Source organism: Microcebus murinus, unplaced genomic scaffold (assembly GCF_040939455.1).
Source record: "Microcebus murinus isolate Inina unplaced genomic scaffold, M.murinus_Inina_mat1.0 scaf038_hap2_Mmur4.0, whole genome shotgun sequence".
Lineage (NCBI taxonomy): Eukaryota > Metazoa > Chordata > Mammalia > Primates > Cheirogaleidae > Microcebus > Microcebus murinus.
The window spans coordinates 159,194-179,544 of record NW_027438984.1 but is presented as its reverse complement, the minus strand read 5'-3'; the positions used below and the strand labels follow the sequence as shown (position 1 = coordinate 179,544).

The window sequence follows — 20,351 nt, the reverse complement described above, 5'->3', positions numbered from 1 at the left end:
GCTGCGCCCCCCCCTCGCCCTGTGGGTGGGCTGCCGCCTATTCCCCGGGCCAGGGCTGGGGCACAGCCAGTGTATGGGGCGTCTCTCTCTGGGGATGTGTCCCATGGGTGGGGTGGGGTGGCGTGGTTTGGGGGGCGCTGAAGAAATCAGTCCCCTCCATCTCCTACCTCTGGAAAACGCCCAAGCCCGTGGAGAACTGCCGGCACCGCTTCGTGGGGGCCGGGACCCTCCTCCGTGTCCTCCTGTGGCCCAGTCCAAGGGGCCTGGGCCTGGCCGGGGCTGCATTGGACCCCGACCACCCTGGCGTGTGGACTCGCTAAAAATCGGCCATTAGATATTGGATTCCAGCTTCCTGGAGGTCATTTCACTAATGAGTGCACCGGAAAGAGTTTCCTAATCCATCTGTGAGGGTGGCAACTGAAAGAGAATTTGAAAGCTGACAGAATAGGCGAGGGAAGGCATAGGAGATTTCCACACCCAGCAAGGAAGACTTTCCCGAAATGGAAGAAAGAAACGAGCAAACAGAGACACCGGTAGCCCGCCCGGAAAAGAGTCTGCCCCTGAGAGAAAGCACCCTGACCAGGTTCACCCGTGGGTGGGTGGCGAGCTAGCGGCATTCAGAAGAGCGAGGCCCGCAGTCTGTGCGGAAGACACCTGCGCTCGGGTGTGTGTGGCGGCGCGATTCACAAGCAGCTCTAGACGTTAAACCAAGGAGAAGCCAGGGAGTTCCCAACGCCCCAGGTGTCCTCAGCCCACGACTGGCTGCTGTGGGAATGCGAAGCCCGGCTCCTTGTCTCAGAGCGGGGTTCCCAGGAGGATCAGGCTGAAGCTGGGACTTGGCCTCAAAGTGTCCCCTCGCATGGCCACCCCCTTCCCCTTCCTGCTCCTCTACTCCTGGTGCCCCTCCATCCAGGGGCCAGACCTTAAAGAGTCACCGCAAGAGAATCCTGGTCCCAAAGGAGCCTTCTGGGGGACCGGTGCTGAGAGAGGTTGTGGGCATGGCCCGCTGGGGCTCTGCCCGACCCAGGGCTGAGAGATGCCACCTCCCAGCTCTGGGTCCCTGCAGGAAGTGTTGGCAAGCACAGGGCCGGTCCTCCAAAGGCCCAGGTGCAGGGAGCCCAGGCCAAGCAGCCTGTGGAAGAAGCCACTTGCCGTGCCACCCCGGGAACAGGACTGCAGGCCCCGGCCCTTCCCACCTCCTCCTCCTCCTCCTCCCCCCCGCCCCCCCCCCACAGGGCACAGGGCTCAGAGACACCTCAGACTCTTGCTACCCAAAGTGCAAAGGGCATCAGTTGCTCCTCCAACCCACCCCCGCCCAGCAGACCACGTTGTCCAGCCAGCCCCCGGGCCTCCCTGGGGTGCCCAGCACAAAAGTGCAGACACCCACCGGACCCTCAATCTCAGTTTTCGGATGTTTTTGCCACTCTAAGGACCCGCAGGCCAGCTGGGCCTTCGGGCAGGACAGAGAGCCCCGGAATCCGACGTGGAGAGCTGCGTGTACGTCCCCATCAGGAGGCGGTCCCCACCTCCGCGGCTCTCCCCTTGCGGGGAGCGGCAGCCCAGCCGGCAGCCCCAGGGCCTCAGGGAAGGCACCAGGCTGGGCCCCCGCGGCACAGCGGGGGCACGTCCCCCCGCACTCACGCGACTTAGGGACGGCTGCTGGAGACTGCTGCGGCCACCCTGCTGCCGGGTTCCTGGAGGGCTTCCTGGAAGCAGCGTCCACACCAAGCCCTTGGAAGGCCCAGGCGACGGAGGAGCCGGTCAGGCAGGGGCCGAGGACGGTGAGAGGCCGGGCGGGCGGGAAGGAGCATGTCAGGCAGGGGCAGAGGACGGTGACAGGCCGGGCGGGGAGGAGCCGGTCAGGCGGGGGCCCAGGACAGTGACGGGCCTGGCCGGGGAGGAGTGCGTCAGGCAGGGGCAGAGGAGACGGGCTGGGTAAGGGTTAGGGTTACAGTTAGGGCACAATTCACAATCGCAAAGACGTGGAAGCGACCCGAGTGCCCATCCATCCAGGAGTGCATGAATAAAATGTGGCGCGTGGACACCACGGAGTGCCATTCGGCTGTGAGGAGCAGCGGTGAGAGGGCGCCTCTCGTGTTCTCCTGGCCAGAGCTGGGACCCGTTCCAGTAAGCCAGGTATCCCAAGAATGGACACACGAGCACCACGTGAGCGCGCTCACCAGCAAATTGGTACGAACGGATGGACGCCTAAGTGGACAGAGAGGAATCACCTTCATCGGGTGGGTGTCGGGCGGGTGGGGGGAGGGGAGGGGCATACACATCCATTAGGCATGGGGTGGGTGCGCACCGACTGGGGGATGGGCGCACTTGAAGCTCTGACCCGAGGGGGGAGGCTTGGAGAGGGCAAGGCACCCGACCTTAACATTGGTACCCCCACAATACGCTGGAACAACATGAGAGGTATATGAATAAGAACACAGGGGGGGCCGGGCGCGGTGGCTCACGCCTGTAATCCTAGCTCTCTGGGAGGCCGAGGCGGGCGGATTGCTCCAGGTCAGGAGTTCGAAACCAGCCTGAGCAAGAGCGAGACCCCGTCTCTACTAAAAATAGAAAGAAATTAATTGGCCAACTAATATATATAGAAAAACACAGCCGGGCGTGGTGGTGCATGCCTGTAGTCCCAACTACTCGGGAGGCTGAGGCAGCAGGATTGCTTGAGCCCGGAGATTGAGGTTGCTGTGAGCTAGGCTGACGCCATGGCACTCACTCTAGCCTGGGCAGCAAAACGAGACTCTGTCTCAAAAAAAAAAAAAAAAAAAAGAACACTGGGGGGAGGGGGGCACGGGCAACACATGTCACCTGAATACTTGTACTCCCATCATCTGCTTGAAGAGAGAGAGAAAAGAAAATGCAATCATAGAGGTAAGAGACACTTTTTAAAAATAATGAATCCGAAGAGAAAAGTAAAAGGAGGCCTGTGGAGCAGGTCTGGGTGTGACTCCGGATCCCCCAACATCAGGTGCCACCACCAAAGATTCCTGCGTGTAGCCCATAGAACCCCAAAAGCAACGGGACGAGTTCTGGTCACATACTCCCTCAAAATGACATCCTGGCCTTCTTCTGGAACTCCCTCCCCTCTCAGACTCTCAAGGTTTCCTCCAGCGTGTCGGTTCCCACAGAGCAGACCTTTGGTCTGAGACCTGACAGTCCAGATGCCACGCATGCTGCCGCGTGGCGGCGGTGTCGCGGCTTGGGACAAGAGGAGGCCCCACGGTGCGGGCTGGGGCGCCAGGCACCGCGGGCGGGCGCTGAGGGTGGGGGTGACCCCCACCCCGGGCCGCCGCCGCGCTCCCAGAAAGGGGACAGAACAAGAGGCAAAAAAAAAAAAAAGCAGCAGCCTGTGGCACCCGGTATTCCCAGGCGGTCTCCCATCCAAGTACTAACCAGGCCCGACCCTGCTTAGCTTCCGAGACCAGACGAGATCGGGGGCGTTCAGGGTGGTGTGGCCCTAGACGGCGGCGGAGGGCGCCCCTGCCCCGCTCAAGAAGCCGAGCCTCTCTGGGCTTCCCCGCCGCCGCCTCCCGCCCCAGGCCCCGCGCCGGGCCGGGCCGGTTGAGTTCGCCGGCCGGGTCCCGCGGGCTCCCAGGGACGGGGCTGATGGGCGGGGCGGGGCGGGGCGGGGGGCTGTCTCTCTCTACACACACACACACACTCACACTCACTCACACTCACACAAGATGCGCCTCCACGGCTGGACTCGCCAAGGTGGAGCCCTCCCAGCCCCCCTCGTCTCCTCGCCCGGCCTCCTTCACCTACCCGCTGCCCACCCCCAGGGCGTCGCTGCCTGCCGCTGACTGCGCACGCGCGGGACGCTCGCCCTTTGACCCCAGCCAGGGGCCGCCCTCCCCCACAACCCCTTTCAGCTGCGCCCCCCCCTCGCCCTGTGGGTGGGCTGCCGCCTATTCCCCGGGCCAGGGCTGGGGCACAGCCAGTGTATGGGGCGTCTCTCTCTGGGGATGTGTCCCATGGGTGGGGTGGGGTGGCGTGGTTTGGGGGGCGCTGAAGAAATCAGTCCCCTCCATCTCCTACCTCTGGAAAACGCCCAAGCCCGTGGAGAACTGCCGGCACCGCTTCGTGGGGGCCGGGACCCTCCTCCGTGTCCTCCTGTGGCCCAGTCCAAGGGGCCTGGGCCTGGCCGGGGCTGCATTGGACCCCGACCACCCTGGCGTGTGGACTCGCTAAAAATCGGCCATTAGATATTGGATTCCAGCTTCCTGGAGGTCATTTCACTAATGAGTGCACCGGAAAGAGTTTCCTAATCCATCTGTGAGGGTGGCAACTGAAAGAGAATTTGAAAGCTGACAGAATAGGCGAGGGAAGGCATAGGAGATTTCCACACCCAGCAAGGAAGACTTTCCCGAAATGGAAGAAAGAAACGAGCAAACAGAGACACCGGTAGCCCGCCCGGAAAAGAGTCTGCCCCTGAGAGAAAGCACCCTGACCAGGTTCACCCGTGGGTGGGTGGCGAGCTAGCGGCATTCAGAAGAGCGAGGCCCGCAGTCTGTGCGGAAGACACCTGCGCTCGGGTGTGTGTGGCGGCGCGATTCACAAGCAGCTCTAGACGTTAAACCAAGGAGAAGCCAGGGAGTTCCCAACGCCCCAGGTGTCCTCAGCCCACGACTGGCTGCTGTGGGAATGCGAAGCCCGGCTCCTTGTCTCAGAGCGGGGTTCCCAGGAGGATCAGGCTGAAGCTGGGACTTGGCCTCAAAGTGTCCCCTCGCATGGCCACCCCCTTCCCCTTCCTGCTCCTCTACTCCTGGTGCCCCTCCATCCAGGGGCCAGACCTTAAAGAGTCACCGCAAGAGAATCCTGGTCCCAAAGGAGCCTTCTGGGGGACCGGTGCTGAGAGAGGTTGTGGGCATGGCCCGCTGGGGCTCTGCCCGACCCAGGGCTGAGAGATGCCACCTCCCAGCTCTGGGTCCCTGCAGGAAGTGTTGGCAAGCACAGGGCCGGTCCTCCAAAGGCCCAGGTGCAGGGAGCCCAGGCCAAGCAGCCTGTGGAAGAAGCCACTTGCCGTGCCACCCCGGGAACAGGACTGCAGGCCCCGGCCCTTCCCACCTCCTCCTCCTCCTCCTCCTCCTCCCCCCCGCCCCCCCCCACAGGGCACAGGGCTCAGAGACACCTCAGACTCTTGCTACCCAAAGTGCAAAGGGCATCAGTTGCTCCTCCAACCCCCCCCCCCGCCCAGCAGACCACGTTGTCCAGCCAGCCCCCGGGCCTCCCTGGGGTGCCCAGCACAAAAGTGCAGACACCCACCGGACCCTCAATCTCAGTTTTCGGATGTTTTTGCCACTCTAAGGACCCGCAGGCCAGCTGGGCCTTCGGGCAGGACAGAGAGCCCCGGAATCCGACGTGGAGAGCTGCGTGTACGTCCCCATCAGGAGGCGGTCCCCACCTCCGCGGCTCTCCCCTTGCGGGGAGCGGCAGCCCAGCCGGCAGCCCCAGGGCCTCAGGGAAGGCACCAGGCTGGGCCCCCGCGGCACAGCGGGGGCACGTCCCCCCGCACTCACGCGACTTATGGACGGCTGCTGGAGACTGCTGCGGCCACCCTGCTGCCGGGTTCCTGGAGGGCTTCCTGGAAGCAGCGTCCACACCAAGCCCTTGGAAGGCCCAGGCGACGGAGGAGCCGGTCAGGCAGGGGCCGAGGACGGTGAGAGGCCGGGCGGGCGGGAAGGAGCATGTCAGGCAGGGGCAGAGGACGGTGACAGGCCGGGCGGGGAGGAGCCGGTCAGGCGGGGGCCCAGGACAGTGACGGGCCTGGCCGGGGAGGAGTGCGTCAGGCAGGGGCAGAGGAGACGGGCTGGGTAAGGGTTAGGGTTACAGTTAGGGCACAATTCACAATCGCAAAGACGTGGAAGCGACCCGAGTGCCCATCCATCCAGGAGTGCATGAATAAAATGTGGCGCGTGGACACCACGGAGTGCCATTCGGCTGTGAGGAGCAGCGGTGAGAGGGCGCCTCTCGTGTTCTCCTGGCCAGAGCTGGGACCCGTTCCAGTAAGCCAGGTATCCCAAGAATGGACACACGAGCACCACGTGAGCGCGCTCACCAGCAAATTGGTACGAACGGATGGACGCCTAAGTGGACAGAGAGGAATCACCTTCATCGGGTGGGTGTCGGGCGGGTGGGGGGAGGGGAGGGGCATACACATCCATTAGGCATGGGGTGGGTGCGCACCGACTGGGGGATGGGCGCACTTGAAGCTCTGACCCGAGGGGGGAGGCTTGGAGAGGGCAAGGCACCCGACCTTAACATTGGTACCCCCACAATACGCTGGAACAACATGAGAGGTATATGAATAAGAACACAGGGGGGGCCGGGCGCGGTGGCTCACGCCTGTAATCCTAGCTCTCTGGGAGGCCGAGGCGGGCGGATTGCTCCAGGTCAGGAGTTCGAAACCAGCCTGAGCAAGAGCGAGACCCCGTCTCTACTAAAAATAGAAAGAAATTAATTGGCCAACTAATATATATAGAAAAACACAGCCGGGCGTGGTGGTGCATGCCTGTAGTCCCAACCATGCCTGTAGTCCCAACTACTCGGGAGGCTGAGGCAGCAGGATTGCTTGAGCCCGGAGATTGAGGTTGCTGTGAGCTAGGCTGACGCCATGGCACTCACTCTAGCCTGGGCAGCAAAACGAGACTCTGTCTCAAAAAAAAAAAAAAAAAAAGAACACTGGGGGGAGGGGGGCACGGGCAACACATGTCACCTGAATACTTGTACTCCCATCATCTGCTTGAAGAGAGAGAGAAAAGAAAATGCAATCATAGAGGTAAGAGACACTTTTTAAAAATAATGAATCCGAAGAGAAAAGTAAAAGGAGGCCTGTGGAGCAGGTCTGGGTGTGACTCCGGATCCCCCAACATCAGGTGCCACCACCAAAGATTCCTGCGTGTAGCCCATAGAACCCCAAAAGCAACGGGACGAGTTCTGGTCACATACTCCCTCAAAATGACATCCTGGCCTTCTTCTGGAACTCCCTCCCCTCTCAGACTCTCAAGGTTTCCTCCAGCGTGTCGGTTCCCACAGAGCAGACCTTTGGTCTGAGACCTGACAGTCCAGATGCCACGCATGCTGCCGCGTGGCGGCGGTGTCGCGGCTTGGGACAAGAGGAGGCCCCACGGTGCGGGCTGGGGCGCCAGGCACCGCGGGCGGGCGCTGAGGGTGGGGGTGACCCCCACCCCGGGCCGCCGCCGCGCTCCCAGAAAGGGGACAGAACAAGAGGCAAAAAAAAAAAAAAAAAAAAAAAAAAAAAAAAAGCAGCAGCCTGTGGCACCCGGTATTCCCAGGCGGTCTCCCATCCAAGTACTAACCAGGCCCGACCCTGCTTAGCTTCCGAGACCAGACGAGATCGGGGGCGTTCAGGGTGGTGTGGCCCTAGACGGCGGCGGAGGGCGCCCCTGCCCCGCTCAAGAAGCCGAGCCTCTCTGGGCTTCCCCGCCGCCGCCTCCCGCCCCAGGCCCCGCGCCGGGCCGGGCCGGTTGAGTTCGCCGGCCGGGTCCCGCGGGCTCCCAGGGACGGGGCTGATGGGCGGGGCGGGGCGGGGCGGGGGGCTGTCTCTCTCTACACACACACACACACTCACACTCACTCACACTCACACAAGATGCGCCTCCACGGCTGGACTCGCCAAGGTGGAGCCCTCCCAGCCCCCCTCGTCTCCTCGCCCGGCCTCCTTCACCTACCCGCTGCCCACCCCCAGGGCGTCGCTGCCTGCCGCTGACTGCGCACGCGCGGGACGCTCGCCCTTTGACCCCAGCCAGGGGCCGCCCTCCCCCACAACCCCTTTCAGCTGCGCCCCCCCCTCGCCCTGTGGGTGGGCTGCCGCCTATTCCCCGGGCCAGGGCTGGGGCACAGCCAGTGTATGGGGCGTCTCTCTCTGGGGATGTGTCCCATGGGTGGGGTGGGGTGGCGTGGTTTGGGGGGCGCTGAAGAAATCAGTCCCCTCCATCTCCTACCTCTGGAAAACGCCCAAGCCCGTGGAGAACTGCCGGCACCGCTTCGTGGGGGCCGGGACCCTCCTCCGTGTCCTCCTGTGGCCCAGTCCAAGGGGCCTGGGCCTGGCCGGGGCTGCATTGGACCCCGACCACCCTGGCGTGTGGACTCGCTAAAAATCGGCCATTAGATATTGGATTCCAGCTTCCTGGAGGTCATTTCACTAATGAGTGCACCGGAAAGAGTTTCCTAATCCATCTGTGAGGGTGGCAACTGAAAGAGAATTTGAAAGCTGACAGAATAGGCGAGGGAAGGCATAGGAGATTTCCACACCCAGCAAGGAAGACTTTCCCGAAATGGAAGAAAGAAACGAGCAAACAGAGACACCGGTAGCCCGCCCGGAAAAGAGTCTGCCCCTGAGAGAAAGCACCCTGACCAGGTTCACCCGTGGGTGGGTGGCGAGCTAGCGGCATTCAGAAGAGCGAGGCCCGCAGTCTGTGCGGAAGACACCTGCGCTCGGGTGTGTGTGGCGGCGCGATTCACAAGCAGCTCTAGACGTTAAACCAAGGAGAAGCCAGGGAGTTCCCAACGCCCCAGGTGTCCTCAGCCCACGACTGGCTGCTGTGGGAATGCGAAGCCCGGCTCCTTGTCTCAGAGCGGGGTTCCCAGGAGGATCAGGCTGAAGCTGGGACTTGGCCTCAAAGTGTCCCCTCGCATGGCCACCCCCTTCCCCTTCCTGCTCCTCTACTCCTGGTGCCCCTCCATCCAGGGGCCAGACCTTAAAGAGTCACCGCAAGAGAATCCTGGTCCCAAAGGAGCCTTCTGGGGGACCGGTGCTGAGAGAGGTTGTGGGCATGGCCCGCTGGGGCTCTGCCCGACCCAGGGCTGAGAGATGCCACCTCCCAGCTCTGGGTCCCTGCAGGAAGTGTTGGCAAGCACAGGGCCGGTCCTCCAAAGGCCCAGGTGCAGGGAGCCCAGGCCAAGCAGCCTGTGGAAGAAGCCACTTGCCGTGCCACCCCGGGAACAGGACTGCAGGCCCCGGCCCTTCCCACCTCCTCCTCCTCCTCCTCCCCCCCGCCCCCCCCCCACAGGGCACAGGGCTCAGAGACACCTCAGACTCTTGCTACCCAAAGTGCAAAGGGCATCAGTTGCTCCTCCAACCCACCCCCGCCCAGCAGACCACGTTGTCCAGCCAGCCCCCGGGCCTCCCTGGGGTGCCCAGCACAAAAGTGCAGACACCCACCGGACCCTCAATCTCAGTTTTCGGATGTTTTTGCCACTCTAAGGACCCGCAGGCCAGCTGGGCCTTCGGGCAGGACAGAGAGCCCCGGAATCCGACGTGGAGAGCTGCGTGTACGTCCCCATCAGGAGGCGGTCCCCACCTCCGCGGCTCTCCCCTTGCGGGGAGCGGCAGCCCAGCCGGCAGCCCCAGGGCCTCAGGGAAGGCACCAGGCTGGGCCCCCGCGGCACAGCGGGGGCACGTCCCCCCGCACTCACGCGACTTAGGGACGGCTGCTGGAGACTGCTGCGGCCACCCTGCTGCCGGGTTCCTGGAGGGCTTCCTGGAAGCAGCGTCCACACCAAGCCCTTGGAAGGCCCAGGCGACGGAGGAGCCGGTCAGGCAGGGGCCGAGGACGGTGAGAGGCCGGGCGGGCGGGAAGGAGCATGTCAGGCAGGGGCAGAGGACGGTGACAGGCCGGGCGGGGAGGAGCCGGTCAGGCGGGGGCCCAGGACAGTGACGGGCCTGGCCGGGGAGGAGTGCGTCAGGCAGGGGCAGAGGAGACGGGCTGGGTAAGGGTTAGGGTTACAGTTAGGGCACAATTCACAATCGCAAAGACGTGGAAGCGACCCGAGTGCCCATCCATCCAGGAGTGCATGAATAAAATGTGGCGCGTGGACACCACGGAGTGCCATTCGGCTGTGAGGAGCAGCGGTGAGAGGGCGCCTCTCGTGTTCTCCTGGCCAGAGCTGGGACCCGTTCCAGTAAGCCAGGTATCCCAAGAATGGACACACGAGCACCACGTGAGCGCGCTCACCAGCAAATTGGTACGAACGGATGGACGCCTAAGTGGACAGAGAGGAATCACCTTCATCGGGTGGGTGTCGGGCGGGTGGGGGGAGGGGAGGGGCATACACATCCATTAGGCATGGGGTGGGTGCGCACCGACTGGGGGATGGGCGCACTTGAAGCTCTGACCCGAGGGGGGAGGCTTGGAGAGGGCAAGGCACCCGACCTTAACATTGGTACCCCCACAATACGCTGGAACAACATGAGAGGTATATGAATAAGAACACAGGGGGGGCCGGGCGCGGTGGCTCACGCCTGTAATCCTAGCTCTCTGGGAGGCCGAGGCGGGCGGATTGCTCCAGGTCAGGAGTTCGAAACCAGCCTGAGCAAGAGCGAGACCCCGTCTCTACTAAAAATAGAAAGAAATTAATTGGCCAACTAATATATATAGAAAAACACAGCCGGGCGTGGTGGTGCATGCCTGTAGTCCCAACTACTCGGGAGGCTGAGGCAGCAGGATTGCTTGAGCCCGGAGATTGAGGTTGCTGTGAGCTAGGCTGACGCCATGGCACTCACTCTAGCCTGGGCAGCAAAACGAGACTCTGTCTCAAAAAAAAAAAAAAAAAAAGAACACTGGGGGGAGGGGGGCACGGGCAACACATGTCACCTGAATACTTGTACTCCCATCATCTGCTTGAAGAGAGAGAGAAAAGAAAATGCAATCATAGAGGTAAGAGACACTTTTTAAAAATAATGAATCCGAAGAGAAAAGTAAAAGGAGGCCTGTGGAGCAGGTCTGGGTGTGACTCCGGATCCCCCAACATCAGGTGCCACCACCAAAGATTCCTGCGTGTAGCCCATAGAACCCCAAAAGCAACGGGACGAGTTCTGGTCACATACTCCCTCAAAATGACATCCTGGCCTTCTTCTGGAACTCCCTCCCCTCTCAGACTCTCAAGGTTTCCTCCAGCGTGTCGGTTCCCACAGAGCAGACCTTTGGTCTGAGACCTGACAGTCCAGATGCCACGCATGCTGCCGCGTGGCGGCGGTGTCGCGGCTTGGGACAAGAGGAGGCCCCACGGTGCGGGCTGGGGCGCCAGGCACCGCGGGCGGGCGCTGAGGGTGGGGGTGACCCCCACCCCGGGCCGCCGCCGCGCTCCCAGAAAGGGGACAGAACAAGAGGCAAAAAAAAAAAAAAAAAAAAAAAAAAAAAAGCAGCAGCCTGTGGCACCCGGTATTCCCAGGCGGTCTCCCATCCAAGTACTAACCAGGCCCGACCCTGCTTAGCTTCCGAGACCAGACGAGATCGGGGGCGTTCAGGGTGGTGTGGCCCTAGACGGCGGCGGAGGGCGCCCCTGCCCCGCTCAAGAAGCCGAGCCTCTCTGGGCTTCCCCGCCGCCGCCTCCCGCCCCAGGCCCCGCGCCGGGCCGGGCCGGTTGAGTTCGCCGGCCGGGTCCCGCGGGCTCCCAGGGACGGGGCTGATGGGCGGGGCGGGGCGGGGCGGGGGGCTGTCTCTCTCTACACACACACACACACTCACACTCACTCACACTCACACAAGATGCGCCTCCACGGCTGGACTCGCCAAGGTGGAGCCCTCCCAGCCCCCCTCGTCTCCTCGCCCGGCCTCCTTCACCTACCCGCTGCCCACCCCCAGGGCGTCGCTGCCTGCCGCTGACTGCGCACGCGCGGGACGCTCGCCCTTTGACCCCAGCCAGGGGCCGCCCTCCCCCACAACCCCTTTCAGCTGCGCCCCCCCCTCGCCCTGTGGGTGGGCTGCCGCCTATTCCCCGGGCCAGGGCTGGGGCACAGCCAGTGTATGGGGCGTCTCTCTCTGGGGATGTGTCCCATGGGTGGGGTGGGGTGGCGTGGTTTGGGGGGCGCTGAAGAAATCAGTCCCCTCCATCTCCTACCTCTGGAAAACGCCCAAGCCCGTGGAGAACTGCCGGCACCGCTTCGTGGGGGCCGGGACCCTCCTCCGTGTCCTCCTGTGGCCCAGTCCAAGGGGCCTGGGCCTGGCCGGGGCTGCATTGGACCCCGACCACCCTGGCGTGTGGACTCGCTAAAAATCGGCCATTAGATATTGGATTCCAGCTTCCTGGAGGTCATTTCACTAATGAGTGCACCGGAAAGAGTTTCCTAATCCATCTGTGAGGGTGGCAACTGAAAGAGAATTTGAAAGCTGACAGAATAGGCGAGGGAAGGCATAGGAGATTTCCACACCCAGCAAGGAAGACTTTCCCGAAATGGAAGAAAGAAACGAGCAAACAGAGACACCGGTAGCCCGCCCGGAAAAGAGTCTGCCCCTGAGAGAAAGCACCCTGACCAGGTTCACCCGTGGGTGGGTGGCGAGCTAGCGGCATTCAGAAGAGCGAGGCCCGCAGTCTGTGCGGAAGACACCTGCGCTCGGGTGTGTGTGGCGGCGCGATTCACAAGCAGCTCTAGACGTTAAACCAAGGAGAAGCCAGGGAGTTCCCAACGCCCCAGGTGTCCTCAGCCCACGACTGGCTGCTGTGGGAATGCGAAGCCCGGCTCCTTGTCTCAGAGCGGGGTTCCCAGGAGGATCAGGCTGAAGCTGGGACTTGGCCTCAAAGTGTCCCCTCGCATGGCCACCCCCTTCCCCTTCCTGCTCCTCTACTCCTGGTGCCCCTCCATCCAGGGGCCAGACCTTAAAGAGTCACCGCAAGAGAATCCTGGTCCCAAAGGAGCCTTCTGGGGGACCGGTGCTGAGAGAGGTTGTGGGCATGGCCCGCTGGGGCTCTGCCCGACCCAGGGCTGAGAGATGCCACCTCCCAGCTCTGGGTCCCTGCAGGAAGTGTTGGCAAGCACAGGGCCGGTCCTCCAAAGGCCCAGGTGCAGGGAGCCCAGGCCAAGCAGCCTGTGGAAGAAGCCACTTGCCGTGCCACCCCGGGAACAGGACTGCAGGCCCCGGCCCTTCCCACCTCCTCCTCCTCCTCCTCCCCCCCGCCCCCCCCCACAGGGCACAGGGCTCAGAGACACCTCAGACTCTTGCTACCCAAAGTGCAAAGGGCATCAGTTGCTCCTCCAACCCCCCCCCCCCGCCCAGCAGACCACGTTGTCCAGCCAGCCCCCGGGCCTCCCTGGGGTGCCCAGCACAAAAGTGCAGACACCCACCGGACCCTCAATCTCAGTTTTCGGATGTTTTTGCCACTCTAAGGACCCGCAGGCCAGCTGGGCCTTCGGGCAGGACAGAGAGCCCCGGAATCCGACGTGGAGAGCTGCGTGTACGTCCCCATCAGGAGGCGGTCCCCACCTCCGCGGCTCTCCCCTTGCGGGGAGCGGCAGCCCAGCCGGCAGCCCCAGGGCCTCAGGGAAGGCACCAGGCTGGGCCCCCGCGGCACAGCGGGGGCACGTCCCCCCGCACTCACGCGACTTAGGGACGGCTGCTGGAGACTGCTGCGGCCACCCTGCTGCCGGGTTCCTGGAGGGCTTCCTGGAAGCAGCGTCCACACCAAGCCCTTGGAAGGCCCAGGCGACGGAGGAGCCGGTCAGGCAGGGGCCGAGGACGGTGAGAGGCCGGGCGGGCGGGAAGGAGCATGTCAGGCAGGGGCAGAGGACGGTGACAGGCCGGGCGGGGAGGAGCCGGTCAGGCGGGGGCCCAGGACAGTGACGGGCCTGGCCGGGGAGGAGTGCGTCAGGCAGGGGCAGAGGAGACGGGCTGGGTAAGGGTTAGGGTTACAGTTAGGGCACAATTCACAATCGCAAAGACGTGGAAGCGACCCGAGTGCCCATCCATCCAGGAGTGCATGAATAAAATGTGGCGCGTGGACACCACGGAGTGCCATTCGGCTGTGAGGAGCAGCGGTGAGAGGGCGCCTCTCGTGTTCTCCTGGCCAGAGCTGGGACCCGTTCCAGTAAGCCAGGTATCCCAAGAATGGACACACGAGCACCACGTGAGCGCGCTCACCAGCAAATTGGTACGAACGGATGGACGCCTAAGTGGACAGAGAGGAATCACCTTCATCGGGTGGGTGTCGGGCGGGTGGGGGGAGGGGAGGGGCATACACATCCATTAGGCATGGGGTGGGTGCGCACCGACTGGGGGATGGGCGCACTTGAAGCTCTGACCCGAGGGGGGAGGCTTGGAGAGGGCAAGGCACCCGACCTTAACATTGGTACCCCCACAATACGCTGGAACAACATGAGAGGTATATGAATAAGAACACAGGGGGGGCCGGGCGCGGTGGCTCACGCCTGTAATCCTAGCTCTCTGGGAGGCCGAGGCGGGCGGATTGCTCCAGGTCAGGAGTTCGAAACCAGCCTGAGCAAGAGCGAGACCCCGTCTCTACTAAAAATAGAAAGAAATTAATTGGCCAACTAATATATATAGAAAAACACAGCCGGGCGTGGTGGTGCATGCCTGTAGTCCCAACTACTCGGGAGGCTGAGGCAGCAGGATTGCTTGAGCCCGGAGATTGAGGTTGCTGTGAGCTAGGCTGACGCCATGGCACTCACTCTAGCCTGGGCAGCAAAACGAGACTCTGTCTCAAAAAAAAAAAAAAAAAAAAGAACACTGGGGGGAGGGGGGCACGGGCAACACATGTCACCTGAATACTTGTACTCCCATCATCTGCTTGAAGAGAGAGAGAAAAGAAAATGCAATCATAGAGGTAAGAGACACTTTTTAAAAATAATGAATCCGAAGAGAAAAGTAAAAGGAGGCCTGTGGAGCAGGTCTGGGTGTGACTCCGGATCCCCCAACATCAGGTGCCACCACCAAAGATTCCTGCGTGTAGCCCATAGAACCCCAAAAGCAACGGGACGAGTTCTGGTCACATACTCCCTCAAAATGACATCCTGGCCTTCTTCTGGAACTCCCTCCCCTCTCAGACTCTCAAGGTTTCCTCCAGCGTGTCGGTTCCCACAGAGCAGACCTTTCAGATGCCACGCATGCTGCCGCGTGGCGGCGGTGTCGCGGCTTGGGACAAGAGGAGGCCCCACGGTGCGGGCTGGGGCGCCAGGCACCGCGGGCGGGCGCTGAGGGTGGGGGTGACCCCCACCCCGGGCCGCCGCCGCGCTCCCAGAAAGGGGACAGAACAAGAGGCAAAAAAAAAAAAAAGCAGCAGCCTGTGGCACCCGGTATTCCCAGGCGGTCTCCCATCCAAGTACTAACCAGGCCCGACCCTGCTTAGCTTCCGAGACCAGACGAGATCGGGGGCGTTCAGGGTGGTGTGGCCCTAGACGGCGGCGGAGGGCGCCCCTGCCCCGCTCAAGAAGCCGAGCCTCTCTGGGCTTCCCCGCCGCCGCCTCCCGCCCCAGGCCCCGCGCCGGGCCGGGCCGGTTGAGTTCGCCGGCCGGGTCCCGCGGGCTCCCAGGGACGGGGCTGATGGGCGGGGCGGGGCGGGGCGGGGCGGGGGGCTGTCTCTCTCTACACACACACACACACTCACACTCACTCACACTCACACAAGATGCGCCTCCACGGCTGGACTCGCCAAGGTGGAGCCCTCCCAGCCCCCCTCGTCTCCTCGCCCGGCCTCCTTCACCTACCCGCTGCCCACCCCCAGGGCGTCGCTGCCTGCCGCTGACTGCGCACGCGCGGGACGCTCGCCCTTTGACCCCAGCCAGGGGCCGCCCTCCCCCACAACCCCTTTCAGCTGCGCCCCCCCCTCGCCCTGTGGGTGGGCTGCCGCCTATTCCCCGGGCCAGGGCTGGGGCACAGCCAGTGTATGGGGCGTCTCTCTCTGGGGATGTGTCCCATGGGTGGGGTGGGGTGGCGTGGTTTGGGGGGCGCTGAAGAAATCAGTCCCCTCCATCTCCTACCTCTGGAAAACGCCCAAGCCCGTGGAGAACTGCCGGCACCGCTTCGTGGGGGCCGGGACCCTCCTCCGTGTCCTCCTGTGGCCCAGTCCAAGGGGCCTGGGCCTGGCCGGGGCTGCATTGGACCCCGACCACCCTGGCGTGTGGACTCGCTAAAAATCGGCCATTAGATATTGGATTCCAGCTTCCTGGAGGTCATTTCACTAATGAGTGCACCGGAAAGAGTTTCCTAATCCATCTGTGAGGGTGGCAACTGAAAGAGAATTTGAAAGCTGACAGAATAGGCGAGGGAAGGCATAGGAGATTTCCACACCCAGCAAGGAAGACTTTCCCGAAATGGAAGAAAGAAACGAGCAAACAGAGACACCGGTAGCCCGCCCGGAAAAGAGTCTGCCCCTGAGAGAAAGCACCCTGACCAGGTTCACCCGTGGGTGGGTGGCGAGCTAGCGGCATTCAGAAGAGCGAGGCCCGCAGTCTGTGCGGAAGACACCTGCGCTCGGGTGTGTGTGGCGGCGCGATTCACAAGCAGCTCTAGACGTTAAACCAAGGAGAAGCCAGGGAGTTCCCAACGCCCCAGGTGTCCTCAGCCCACGACTGGCTGCTGTGGGAATGCGAAGCCCGGCTCCTTGTCTCAGAGCGGGGTTCCCAGGAGGATCAGGCTGAAGCTGGGACTTGGCCTCAAAGTGTCCCCTCGCATGGCCACCCCCTTCCCCTTCCTGCTCCTCTACTCCTGGTGCCCCTCCATCCAGGGGCCAGACCTTAAAGAGTCACCGCAAGAGAATCCTGGTCCCAAAGGAGCCTTCTGGGGGACCGGTGCTGAGAGAGGTTGTGGGCATGGCCCGCTGGGGCTCTGCCCGACCCAGGGCTGAGAGATGCCACCTCCCAGCTCTGGGTCCCTGCAGGAAGTGTTGGCAAGCACAGGGCCGGTCCTCCAAAGGCCCAGGTGCAGGGAGCCCAGGCCAAGCAGCCTGTGGAAGAAGCCACTTGCCGTGCCACCCCGGGAACAGGACTGCAGGCCCCGGCCCTTCCCACCTCCTCCTCCTCCTCCTCCTCCTCCCCCCCGCCCCCCCCCCACAGGGCACAGGGCTCAGAGACACCTCAGACTCTTGCTACCCAAAGTGCAAAGGGCATCAGTTGCTCCTCCAACCCCCCCCCCCGCCCAGCAGACCACGTTGTCCAGCCAGCCCCCGGGCCTCCCTGGGGTGCCCAGCACAAAAGTGCAGACACCCACCGGACCCTCAATCTCAGTTTTCGGATGTTTTTGCCACTCTAAGGACCCGCAGGCCAGCTGGGCCTTCGGGCAGGACAGAGAGCCCCGGAATCCGACGTGGAGAGCTGCGTGTACGTCCCCATCAGGAGGCGGTCCCCACCTCCGCGGCTCTCCCCTTGCGGGGAGCGGCAGCCCAGCCGGCAGCCCCAGGGCCTCAGGGAAGGCACCAGGCTGGGCCCCCGCGGCACAGCGGGGGCACGTCCCCCCGCACTCACGCGACTTATGGACGGCTGCTGGAGACTGCTGCGGCCACCCTGCTGCCGGGTTCCTGGAGGGCTTCCTGGAAGCAGCGTCCACACCAAGCCCTTGGAAGGCCCAGGCGACGGAGGAGCCGGTCAGGCAGGGGCCGAGGACGGTGAGAGGCCGGGCGGGCGGGAAGGAGCATGTCAGGCAGGGGCAGAGGACGGTGACAGGCCGGGCGGGGAGGAGCCGGTCAGGCGGGGGCCCAGGACAGTGACGGGCCTGGCCGGGGAGGAGTGCGTCAGGCAGGGGCAGAGGAGACGGGCTGGGTAAGGGTTAGGGTTACAGTTAGGGCACAATTCACAATCGCAAAGACGTGGAAGCGACCCGAGTGCCCATCCATCCAGGAGTGCATGAATAAAATGTGGCGCGTGGACACCACGGAGTGCCATTCGGCTGTGAGGAGCAGCGGTGAGAGGGCGCCTCTCGTGTTCTCCTGGCCAGAGCTGGGACCCGTTCCAGTAAGCCAGGTATCCCAAGAATGGACACACGAGCACCACGTGAGCGCGCTCACCAGCAAATTGGTACGAACGGATGGACGCCTAAGTGGACAGAGAGGAATCACCTTCATCGGGTGGGTGTCGGGCGGGTGGGGGGAGGGGAGGGGCATACACATCCATTAGGCATGGGGTGGGTGCGCACCGACTGGGGGATGGGCGCACTTGAAGCTCTGACCCGAGGGGGGAGGCTTGGAGAGGGCAAGGCACCCGACCTTAACATTGGTACCCCCACAATACGCTGGAACAACATGAGAGGTATATGAATAAGAACACAGGGGGGGCCGGGCGCGGTGGCTCACGCCTGTAATCCTAGCTCTCTGGGAGGCCGAGGCGGGCGGATTGCTCCAGGTCAGGAGTTCGAAACCAGCCTGAGCAAGAGCGAGACCCCGTCTCTACTAAAAATAGAAAGAAATTAATTGGCCAACTAATATATATAGAAAAACACAGCCGGGCGTGGTGGTGCATGCCTGTAGTCCCAACTACTCGGGAGGCTGAGGCAGCAGGATTGCTTGAGCCCGGAGATTGAGGTTGCTGTGAGCTAGGCTGACGCCATGGCACTCACTCTAGCCTGGGCAGCAAAACGAGACTCTGTCTCAAAAAAAAAAAAAAAAAAAGAACACTGGGGGGAGGGGGGCACGGGCAACACATGTCACCTGAATACTTGTACTCCCATCATCTGCTTGAAGAGAGAGAGAAAAGAAAATGCAATCATAGAGGTAAGAGACACTTTTTAAAAATAATGAATCCGAAGAGAAAAGTAAAAGGAGGCCTGTGGAGCAGGTCTGGGTGTGACTCCGGATCCCCCAACATCAGGTGCCACCACCAAAGATTCCTGCGTGTAGCCCATAGAACCCCAAAAGCAACGGGACGAGTTCTGGTCACATACTCCCTCAAAATGACATCCTGGCCTTCTTCTGGAACTCCCTCCCCTCTCAGACTCTCAAGGTTTCCTCCAGCGTGTCGGTTCCCACAGAGCAGACCTTTGGTCTGAGACCTGACAGTCCAGATGCCACGCATGCTGCCGCGTGGCGGCGGTGTCGCGGCTTGGGACAAGAGGAGGCCCCACGGTGCGGGCTGGGGCGCCAGGCACCGCGGGCGGGCGCTGAGGGTGGGGGTGACCCCCACCCCGGGCCGCCGCCGCGCTCCCAGAAAGGGGACAGAACAAGAGGCAAAAAAAAAAATAAGCAGCAGCCTGTGGCACCCGGTATTCCCAGGCGGTCTCCCATCCAAGTACTAACCAGGCCCGACCCTGCTTAGCTTCCGAGACCAGACGAGATCGGGGGCGTTCAGGGTGGTGTGGCCCTAGACGGCGGCGGAGGGCGCCCCTGCCCCGCTCAAGAAGCCGAGCCTCTCTGGGCTTCCCCGCCGCCGCCTCCCGCCCCAGGCCCCGCGCCGGGCCGGGCCGGTTGAGTTCGCCGGCCGGGTCCCGCGGGCTCCCAGGGACGGGGCTGATGGGCGGGGCGGGGCGGGGCGGGGGGCTGTCTCTCTCTACACACACACACACACTCACACTCACTCACACTCACACAAGATGCGCCTCCACGGCTGGACTCGCCAAGGTGGAGCCCTCCCAGCCCCCCTCGTCTCCTCGCCCGGCCTCCTTCACCTACCCGCTGCCCACCCCCAGGGCGTCGCTGCCTGCCGCTGACTGCGCACGCGCGGGACGCTCGCCCTTTGACCCCAGCCAGGGGCCGCCCTCCCCCACAACCCCTTTCAGCTGCGCCCCCCCCTCGCCCTGTGGGTGGGCTGCCGCCTATTCCCCGGGCCAGGGCTGGGGCACAGCCAGTGTATGGGGCGTCTCTCTCTGGGGATGTGTCCCATGGGTGGGGTGGGGTGGCGTGGTTTGGGGGGCGCTGAAGAAATCAGTCCCCTCCATCTCCTACCTCTGGAAAACGCCCAAGCCCGTGGAGAACTGCCGGCACCGCTTCGTGGGGGCCGGGACCCTCCTCCGTGTCCTCCTGTGGCCCAGTCCAAGGGGCCTGGGCCTGGCCGGGGCTGCATTGGACCCCGACCACCCTGGCGTGTGGACTCGCTAAAAATCGGCCATTAGATATTGGATTCCAGCTTCCTGGAGGTCATTTCACTAATGAGTGCACCGGAAAGAGTTTCCTAATCCATCTGTGAGGGTGGCAACTGAAAGAGAATTTGAAAGCTGACAGAATAGGCGAGGGAAGGCATAGGAGATTTCCACACCCAGCAAGGAAGACTTTCCCGAAATGGAAGAAAGAAACGAGCAAACAGAGACACCGGTAGCCCGCCCGGAAAAGAGTCTGCCCCTGAGAGAAAGCACCCTGACCAGGTTCACCCGTGGGTGGGTGGCGAGCTAGCGGCATTCAGAAGAGCGAGGCCCGCAGTCTGTGCGGAAGACACCTGCGCTCGGGTGTGTGTGGCGGCGCGATTCACAAGCAGCTCTAGACGTTAAACCAAGGAGAAGCCAGGGAGTTCCCAACGCCCCAGGTGTCCTCAGCCCACGACTGGCTGCTGTGGGAATGCGAAGCCCGGCTCCTTGTCTCAGAGCGGGGTTCCCAGGAGGATCAGGCTGAAGCTGGGACTTGGCCTCAAAGTGTCCCCTCGCATGGCCACCCCCTTCCCCTTCCTG

General features: G+C 62.9%; 5 non-coding genes across 5 annotated transcripts; all 5 read right to left on the bottom strand.

Annotated features, from left to right (window-relative positions):
• Nucleotides 1–3,356: 3,356 nt before the first annotated feature.
• Nucleotides 3,357–3,475, bottom strand: LOC142868729 (5S ribosomal RNA). Its single transcript, XR_012917670.1, has one exon. It is a non-coding gene; the product is annotated as a 5S ribosomal RNA (ribosomal RNA).
• A 3,807-nt stretch (nt 3,476–7,282) lies between these two features.
• Nucleotides 7,283–7,401, bottom strand: LOC142868728 (5S ribosomal RNA). Its single transcript, XR_012917669.1, has one exon. It is a non-coding gene; the product is annotated as a 5S ribosomal RNA (ribosomal RNA).
• Nucleotides 7,402–11,180: 3,779 nt separating this feature from the next.
• Nucleotides 11,181–11,299, bottom strand: LOC142868726 (5S ribosomal RNA). Its single transcript, XR_012917667.1, has one exon. It is a non-coding gene; the product is annotated as a 5S ribosomal RNA (ribosomal RNA).
• A 3,747-nt stretch (nt 11,300–15,046) lies between these two features.
• On the bottom strand, nt 15,047–15,165 carry LOC142868725 (5S ribosomal RNA). Its single transcript, XR_012917666.1, has one exon. It is a non-coding gene; the product is annotated as a 5S ribosomal RNA (ribosomal RNA).
• Nucleotides 15,166–18,941: 3,776 nt separating this feature from the next.
• Nucleotides 18,942–19,060, bottom strand: LOC142868724 (5S ribosomal RNA). The gene has a single exon (XR_012917665.1). It is a non-coding gene; the product is annotated as a 5S ribosomal RNA (ribosomal RNA).
• Between the last annotated feature and the right edge of the window lie 1,291 nt (nt 19,061–20,351).